Source organism: Chiloscyllium punctatum, chromosome 21 (genome assembly GCF_047496795.1).
Source record: "Chiloscyllium punctatum isolate Juve2018m chromosome 21, sChiPun1.3, whole genome shotgun sequence".
In the NCBI taxonomy this organism is placed as follows: Eukaryota; Metazoa; Chordata; class Chondrichthyes; order Orectolobiformes; family Hemiscylliidae; genus Chiloscyllium; species Chiloscyllium punctatum.
This window is the reverse complement of record NC_092759.1, coordinates 76,160,891-76,169,736: the sequence shown is the minus strand read 5'-3', so window position 1 is coordinate 76,169,736 and position 8,846 is coordinate 76,160,891.

Here is an 8,846-nt window from a genome sequence, read left to right as displayed (position 1 = left end):
ATATCATTCTTATAACTGGGCGATCAGAACTGGGCACAGTATTCAGGAAGAGGCCTCCCCAATGTCCTCACACAACTTCAACACAACGTCCCAACTCCTATACACAAAGGACTAAGCAATGAAGGCAAGTGTGCCAAATGACTTTTTAGCTATTCTGTCTGTATGTGATGCAAACTAAGAAGAGCTACGTACCTGCATCCCGAGCCTCTGTGATCTACAACACTACACAAAGCCTTATCATTATCTATATAAACAATATCATTTTGTTGTACCAAAATGCAGAACCTTCCATTTATCAGGATTGAATTCCATGTGAGATTTTTCAGTCCAATGGCGCATTGGACTAAGATCCTCTTGAATCTTAGGTGGTCTTCTTCACTGTCTCCAATTCTTGTGTCGTCTGCAAACCTACGAAGCAAGCGTGCCATGCGTTCTAATGTTTTCTCAAATAGATCATTGATTTATATTTATTTGCAGTGGCCGTGATTTAGCAGGTTGCCGACCATACAACAATTAGTCATGTAGTTAGCCATGAGGAAGAAAGCCGCAGACTGCAGGGAGATATCAAACAATTGGAAAGAAAAATAGTGAAAGCAATTCAATCCAGGGAACTGGATGATAGTGAAGTAAGCTCAAATTTCATACCAGCCGCCGAACGTTAAGCACTCAATATGCTCCACTTGTGGCACTCAGCTGTCTCAGCAAGATGCACTGTAGATGGTTGTGTTCGTATAACAGGAGCAAATTGTCCCTTCTGCGCCGCCTTTGAGCAGGAGCCCTCCCAACATCGGAATTGCTTGCTCCTCTACTAACGTTGCAGAAGGACCGTGCATTCACCAATTGCATCACTGGATTCATCGAGTAGCTCTGCAATCTCATTCACATCCTGATTTCTAGTTGGATCTTCGCGGTTGCGCCAATCAGTTCCTCTGATTCTGGGGCTGGGAACTGGGACTATGTGGCAGCAGTGCTTACTGCCTTGTGTGGGGAAACTTACGAAGCAGCCAAAGTTAAATGCATTGCTATTGAAACATACATTTCAACAAAACTTGTACTGTCCCGCGAGTCTTTGATGTTTCAGAGCAATCTATCAATCTCAGCCTTCTGCATATTAATGATGGAATCACCAGAGCCTCTGGGGACATCGATGTTAAACGGTCAGCCCATTCTGAGTTCCCACATGTCTGTCACTGTCATGAGAAGTACTGATGTTGTGCATTTGGAGCTCGGCTTAACATTTCCTCTGCTACTATATTGACGGCCCTCTATCACTGTCATGTTCTATGGCGTGCCGTGATCGTGTAGTGATTAGTACTCTGCGTTATGACCGCCGCAATTTCAATTCAAATCCGAATCTCAGCACTAATTTCTTTCCCTGCTTCAGCTTTTGTGTTACAACTAAGAAGCAATGTTTTTATTAACTGCAAATTCAGCTCACTCACGTCCCTGCGTGTCATATGTCAGAATTCAAATCCAGCTTTTCTCAGAGATTTCTCTCCCTCCATTGGTCACTAACCGTCCTTTCCGTCCGCTCACACCCCACCCCCAACCCCATATCATTAATTTGAAGATGGTGGCGTTCGACTGGGATTTACTAAGTTAAAAATCACACTTCATCGGGTTTTAGTCTTACAAGTTAATTGGAGGTGCTAGATTTTGGAACGCTGCTCCTTCATCATGTGGTTGTTGAGTAATTTCCTATTTCATTAAGGCACTGCAGAATCGAAAACTCACTCTCACATTGACACCACTCAGTCTGTGCTGCTGTGGTCACTGTTGCTGGGTGAATATGTCCCAATCTGACAATCAGGATCTTCAAACTAGTTGATCCATTTGGATGCCACGGTTTTGAGATCTGTCTTCATGTAGCAGCTTTTACTAACATGACTAGAGATTATTGGAGCATGAGGTTCAGGGAAATGACACGCAGCAGAATAGTGAATAAGTGACTTTATTGGAAAATACTTGCTCAGCATCTTTCTGAAATGGCCGAGCGCTACTATGACTGGGCTGCTACATTAGACCCCGAGTTAATGTGCCCAGGGTATGGGTTCGACTCCAACCGTCCTAAGTGGTAGAATTGGATTGCTATCTGGCATCTGTCAAATATATCTCCCCTCAATTTGCTGTTATGCCCCCTCGTACACGCTGATGTCATCATCCTACGAAAAAAAGATTTCCACTGTCTACCCTATCTAATCCTCTGATCATCTTGTATGTCTGTCTCAAACCCCTCTTAGCTTTCTTCTTGCCAAATGAGAGCAAATTCAAGTCTTTCAGTCTTTACTCAGAAGACCTTCCCGCCAGACCAGGCAACATCCTGGTAAATCTCCTCTTCACCTTTTCCAATGTTTCCACATCCTTCAGCGAAATATGGTTCAATGAACTGTAGACAATATTCCAAGTGTGGCCGCACCAGCATTTTGTATATTTGCAGTATGATATTGCGGCTCCGGAACTCAATCAGTCTACCAATGAAACCTAGCACATCATATGTCTTTTTAACAGCACTACTCACCTGGGTGGCAACTTTCAGGAATCTATGTACATGGACCCCAAGATCCCTCTGCATATCCACACTACCAAGAATCTTTCCATCGACCCAGTACTCTGCCTTCCAGTTATCCTTCCCAAAGTGCATCACCTCACCTTTAGCTGCATTGAACTCCATTTATCAACTCTCAGCCCCATGCTGCAGTTTATGAAAGTCCCCCTGCAACCTATAATATTCTTACACACTCTCCACTACTCTACCAACTTTAGTATCGTCTGGAAACTTACTAATCGATCCACCTATGCCTGCATCTAAGTCATTTATAAAAATGATCAACAGCAGTGGTCCCAAAACAGATCCTTGTGGGAGACCAGTAGAACCAGCTTTTTTTTTTGGCAAATGCGGCCACAAAAGGCTGAAGGACTTCCCGCGACGTTGTTTTCCTCGGTAGTATCGTGGTTAGTGTCCCCGCCTGTCACAGGGTTTAAATCCCCACAGGGGGCATTGCAAATATTTTAAAACAGTCGCTCTATTCCCCAATGAAGATTCTTAATGTTTGTCATTCCATTCTCGATTGGACATATCACAGAACGTCTCTGAGTCAGTGTGGGGAAGGACTGCAACTCCCTGGGAGACAGAATGTAGGTGAAAGTGCAAACACGTGACTTCTGCAAGCTTCATACTGTGTCCGTTTTGGAATGAAAACCATTGGATAGACTTATTCCAGATTGAAGTGTTTACTGGAAGCATGAAGCTGAGGGAGAAACATGGTAAAGCGATACAAATCTGAGTGCAGAAACATTTTCTGCAGCAATAATGAGGTTGCACAGCACAGAGTCGCGTTTGGATGCTTTGAATTCGGGTTGATGGGCGCAGCTTGCTTTCACTAGGCTGAGTTACCAGGTTAAAAAACCATTAAAAATGAGAGACATGGTGCTTATTGTGATGGTACATTTGCTCAGTGGTTAGCACTGCTGTTCGGTCTGCTGGTTAGGTGTATTGGCCATGTTAAATTGCCCTCTCGTGTCCAGGGAGTGAATTCAATAAGTTAAGTTAATTAGCCATGGGTAATGCGGGGATAATGTCAGCAGTAACACGACAACGGGTTATAGTGGGGCAGGTTTATTTGAAATTATATGCCAGAGGACTGTCCCTTCTTCAGGTGAAATATACAGGGATAGAGAGAGGGTCTATATCTGGTTGAGATATTCTTCAGAGTGTCCCTACAGACTCGATTGACTGAAGTGTACGTTCTTCATTTTAGGTAATCGGTGACTCTATCGGAGAGGACACTGCCGGCATTAACTGGGCTGCTAAGGCATTAGAGACGATGTTGACGGCATTTAGTGGGGATGGGATTTTATTTATTTGTTTATTGGAAAATTTGGAACTAAACCACGAAAACCGAATGGAAATTTTCCAGATTATGTGAGGTTTAAAGAGAGTAAATAGGTAGTAAATTCCCTCTTTCAAGTTAGAAAATATCTGAACATCAGGCCTTCAAAATCATCGATGTCGGACAAATAATTGATAGAACAAAGAAAATTTACAGCCCAGCAACAGACCCTTCGGTCGTCCAAGCCTGAGACGATCCAAATGTAGTGTCGAAACATGTTGGTCAACTCCTAAGCATCTGTATCCCTCTGTTCCCCACTTACTCATCCAGACACATCTTCAATGAATCTACTGTGCCTGCCTATACCATCTCTGCTGCCAACGCGTTCCAAAGGCCCACCACCCTGATTGGAGGAGAATTTCTGTCACTCAGAGAATCCGTTTCCAAAACAGTTGGAAAGGCACGTTTGAAGATACACAAGCAGTGAGTTTCACCAGGAGAGAGACAGCCTGTAGCGGGGTATAAGTGTCATAGTGGGGTGTGGGGGATGAAAAGTGCGAGGAATTCAATGTCTAATTTGGATGAATTTAAATGTCAAGAAATATGAACGGGTGCAACTGAATAAGATTCGGACAAAAACAACTTCACGATTTTGAAGAATTTGCATTCATGTTCCACATGAAGCATTATAAATGGAACTGAACAGATGCGATTTATTGTCAAGGAAAGACATTCCATAATGAATAGGAAGCAACCTGTCGTTTGGTGATCGCTTTCCTGCTTTAATCACATGCCTTAAAGACTTGAGGACAATCACCACGATGTTGGGTTCGTTGGATATCCACTGAAATCGGCCAATGGAGTTGCGCACCAAAACTGGCATTTTGTTTTTGCAGTTTTACTTTCTGTTTTTCTCATCAGTGTTTCATTTAAGCTGAAATAAATTCGCAGTAAAATTTCCTACATCTTTAAACGTTCCAATGAAGTACATTCAATTCACTTCCGGTCATTGCTGCAGAGTGAGGTTGCAGCAAAATTAATAAAATGAAACGATCAAAACAGCATTTCCAGGAATTTTACACAGCTCAGGTTCAGCCACAGGAGAAAGGCCATCGAGTTATAACATGACCTTCACTTCTCTCTTCATATATGCTTCTTCACGTGCGATGGAATCTGACTGAATAAATTATGAGTCGAGGCGAAATGCGCGTGTAAACGTGAGGGGCATTTTTTTTTCGAAGTTTCATTCTGAGACAGTTCTCACTCGGAATGAATTAAGGACAGCTGCTCCTTCCAAGGACCATGTTGATTTCTTTAATTTTACTAGTATTATTCCGCTGAAAGCAGGAAAATAATGGCGTGGATTTGATTCTGCTCAGGGAATTTCTCATCCCAGACCTTTATCATACGTACCCTTGATGTATCACATGTCAGCCCCTTTTGCCAGCCGATTAAGTGGCCAAGCACTTATGCTGGTGGGTTGATACTTCATTGAGTACGTGTGGGTTCGAATTCCATTCGCGTTTCTATTTCCATTAAACACAGATGTGGTCTTTCTTTTTGTCTTATGTTCTTTGGTTGGGATGGAAAACCTTGGACTTGTCTTCTATGGTATGGGAGGTTCATGAATAATTAAAACCACATCAAAGTCGAAATAAAGCGTTTCGATTTTATTGTAAGTTAAGTTGGGATGATGAAAAGCAATGCAACTTTTCTTTCCACCTTTCATTCCATGTTGACTTTCTAGGAATTTACATCGAATGAAAGAGAAACAAATAAGGAGAGAACGGGAGCAATAATTTATCCAGGGGGATTGTGAATCACTGTTTTAAGGCAACACTCCTCATTGACCAGTATTTCAAACAGTCAATTGGAACCGCAAAATACTTCTGCAATGAAACGAACCTTTCATTCTTCCACAACGTTTTGCTGTGTGTGAATCAAACCGCGAACCAACATCCACAGTGATCACAAAGTCGCTAACAATATAAGGTTCACCAATTTTCTATAACAATCGCAGCTTCTGCAGATATCCATTTGTGGTGTGTCCATTGTCATTTGTTGCCTCCAGATCTTGAAGATCTTAGACCCCTCAAGAGGGGCCTCTTGGTACGAGATCCGTCAAAAGAATCAACGAATGCGGTCTGTTCAAAAAGCAAGTGTCATTAGTTTATTGAATTAAGGTACCTTGACGCAATTCTACCCAGCAACACAGAAGTTAGAGCTTCTGTGTTCCGTGGTGAAATTGCACATTTATATTTGAAAATTAGGCATTATTTATACTTTTTTGAGAAATACTACAGCCTTAATTACAAGAAAGACTAATGACATATAATAAGGTGGCATGATTTGCAGCGAACTAATCCAATGATAATTCCTGGGAAAGAGTTCTTATTTACAATCAAATATAGTATGTAGTATGTAGTATGGAGGCAAGATTGACAACACTTTAATCCAATGGCAATTCCTTGGAAAAGAAATCTTACTTATGTAAATTGTCATGCCATGGCAAGAGTTCAAGGTTATTTCAAATGGCCAATTTTATGCAAACTCTGTTGTTTTCTTATCTTAGAATTTCAGATTAATTCTGCAAATCACCAGTACAATTTCACAGGGTTCAATCACTATTCTCAGCCATTTCATTGTAATATTTTAAATTGAAAAAAAACATTTTGCGTTAAGCAAATATCCACATATATTTCTTGCTTGAAGCAATAAACTAAATTCAAATTTTAGATCCTCATCTCCCCTCTTTGCTCATTCTACGACTACATCATATAGGCATGGAACAAATCATTCCAATTCCATGGCAGTAAAAAACTGCAGTACTTCCTCTTCCTTCGAAGGGGAACCAACGGCAGGCAATGGTGTTTCCTCATTTTCATCTCAGTGGAGAAGAAGCATTTTCTGGGTGGAACCAAAATTGTCATTAGAAGTTAATATTTTAGCAATAATACTTTTCACTATCGCAATACCAACAAACCCACCAGTTCCAACCATAGCACTATACATAGCCGTATTAATTAGCCAGTTGCACATTTCTTCTTCATGAGCTTATGAGGCTAGTTCCTGATCTATTTGATCAGTTTGATAAATCTTCTCGATTACTTCATCCTATCCTGTCGAAATTCTAAAGTTATCAATGAAAGAAGGTGTTAGACCAAATGACGCAGGAGTGAAAGCTGGCCATTCAGATCATCGAGTCTGCTCCAGCATTCAATGAGCTCATGGTTGATCTGATAATCTTCAGCTCCACTCTCCTGCCTTACCTCAAATTCTGAGATTATGTCCTCTGGTGCTCTCCTTACACCAGAGGGAAACCACGTGTGCGTATCTGCACTGTCAAAATCCCATGAATATTTAACCTTTATAAATGTTATTACGTGATTATAGAGCTTTCTCTTCTCCCCACTCCCTGCCTACTTTGTTTCAAGGTGTTTAATCCCAGCCTAACCAATCTTTCCAAGAAGCTCCATTTTACCCAATGTTGGCAACATGTTCGTAAATCTCTGCTGTCCCCTGCAGCATCGTTGCATATTATTAAGGCAGGTAGAGAAATTTATGAGAGGCAATCGTTGAAATTCAGGCAAAGAGGGGAATTAGAACTTGGAATTAGATAGAGACAGGAATCGGATTAGTCCACACAAGGACCAAATGCCTGAATGAGAACTCTGACACATGAGAATCTAATCATATACCATTGACATTCAGTGCCTTTACTATAACCTAACACTCGTGTAATCATCCTCGGAGCTAGTATTTAGGAAAAATGGACTGAGAATGTCTATATAATCGTTTTGACAACAGAAACTTGTGCGTTGGTAGATATTTTTGTTTACAAAATCAACTCATGTCTCTGTGAAACCTAAATAGTTTGCAAGGCATAATTAAGATGTGGAACAGAACTCTCTCCATTTGCCTAGATGGGTGTAGCTTCAATAACACTTACAGAACTGGACACCCTCCACGACAATACAGTCACTTGATTGTACCCTTTTCAATACCTGAATATCCATTCCCATCACTGCGAAGGCACAATTGCAGCAGAGTGCACCAACTGCAAGATGCACTGGGGTAAGTCATCCAGGCATTTTTGACAGGACCTTCAAAGCTCAACATCTGTAAGGAGGATGCATTGAAACGCCGTCATTTGCAAGTTGCCCTCCAAGGCACAAAGCACCCTGACTTGGAGACATATCACTGATAAGCTCATTGAGTCATGAAGCGGTCTTCATGGGCAAAGTTGTACAGTTCAGCCGTCCATCATTTATATTGCAATTTTAAAAAATGTTGATTCATGCAGTGACCAGACTTGTGCTCTGTCCTCTTGCTGTTCCCTAAACGGCTAAAGTTCTAGTATCATACACAGCCTCTGGTCGACAACAGTAAATATACAAAAACCCTCTCAATCAACTGATTCCCCTCAAGATTAGAGTGGGGCTGGAGAAGCTCCTCTGGCAGCATCTGAGGAGCACGAAAAATCGACATTTCAGGCAAAAGCCCTTCATCACGAATGAGACTGGGAGCCTATGAAGTGGAGAGATAAATGGGAGGGGGTGGTGCTGTGGAGAAGATAGCTGAGAGTTTACTCGGTGGATGGAGGAAGGGGTGAAGGTTATATGTCACAGAGGAAGGTGGAGCGAATAGGTAGGGATGAGTATACACAGGTGGGACAGGTCAGGAAGACGGTGTTGAGCTGAAAGGTTGGAACTGAGGTAAGGTGGGAGGAATGGGAATGAGAAAACTGATGAAGTGCACATTGATGCCATGGAGCTGAAGGGTCCCAAAGCAGAGGATACGGGTTTCTTCATCCAGGCATCGGGTGGTGAGGCACTGGCGATGGAGGAGGCCCAGGACCTGCATTTCTTCGAGCGAGTGGGAGGAAGAGCTGAAATATTTGGCCAAGAATCAGTGGGGTTGATTCTTGCGGGTATCCTGGAGATGTTCTCTGAAGTGCTCTGTGAGAAGACATCCGGACTCCACAATTTAAAGGAGACTACGTCGGGAGCAACAGAC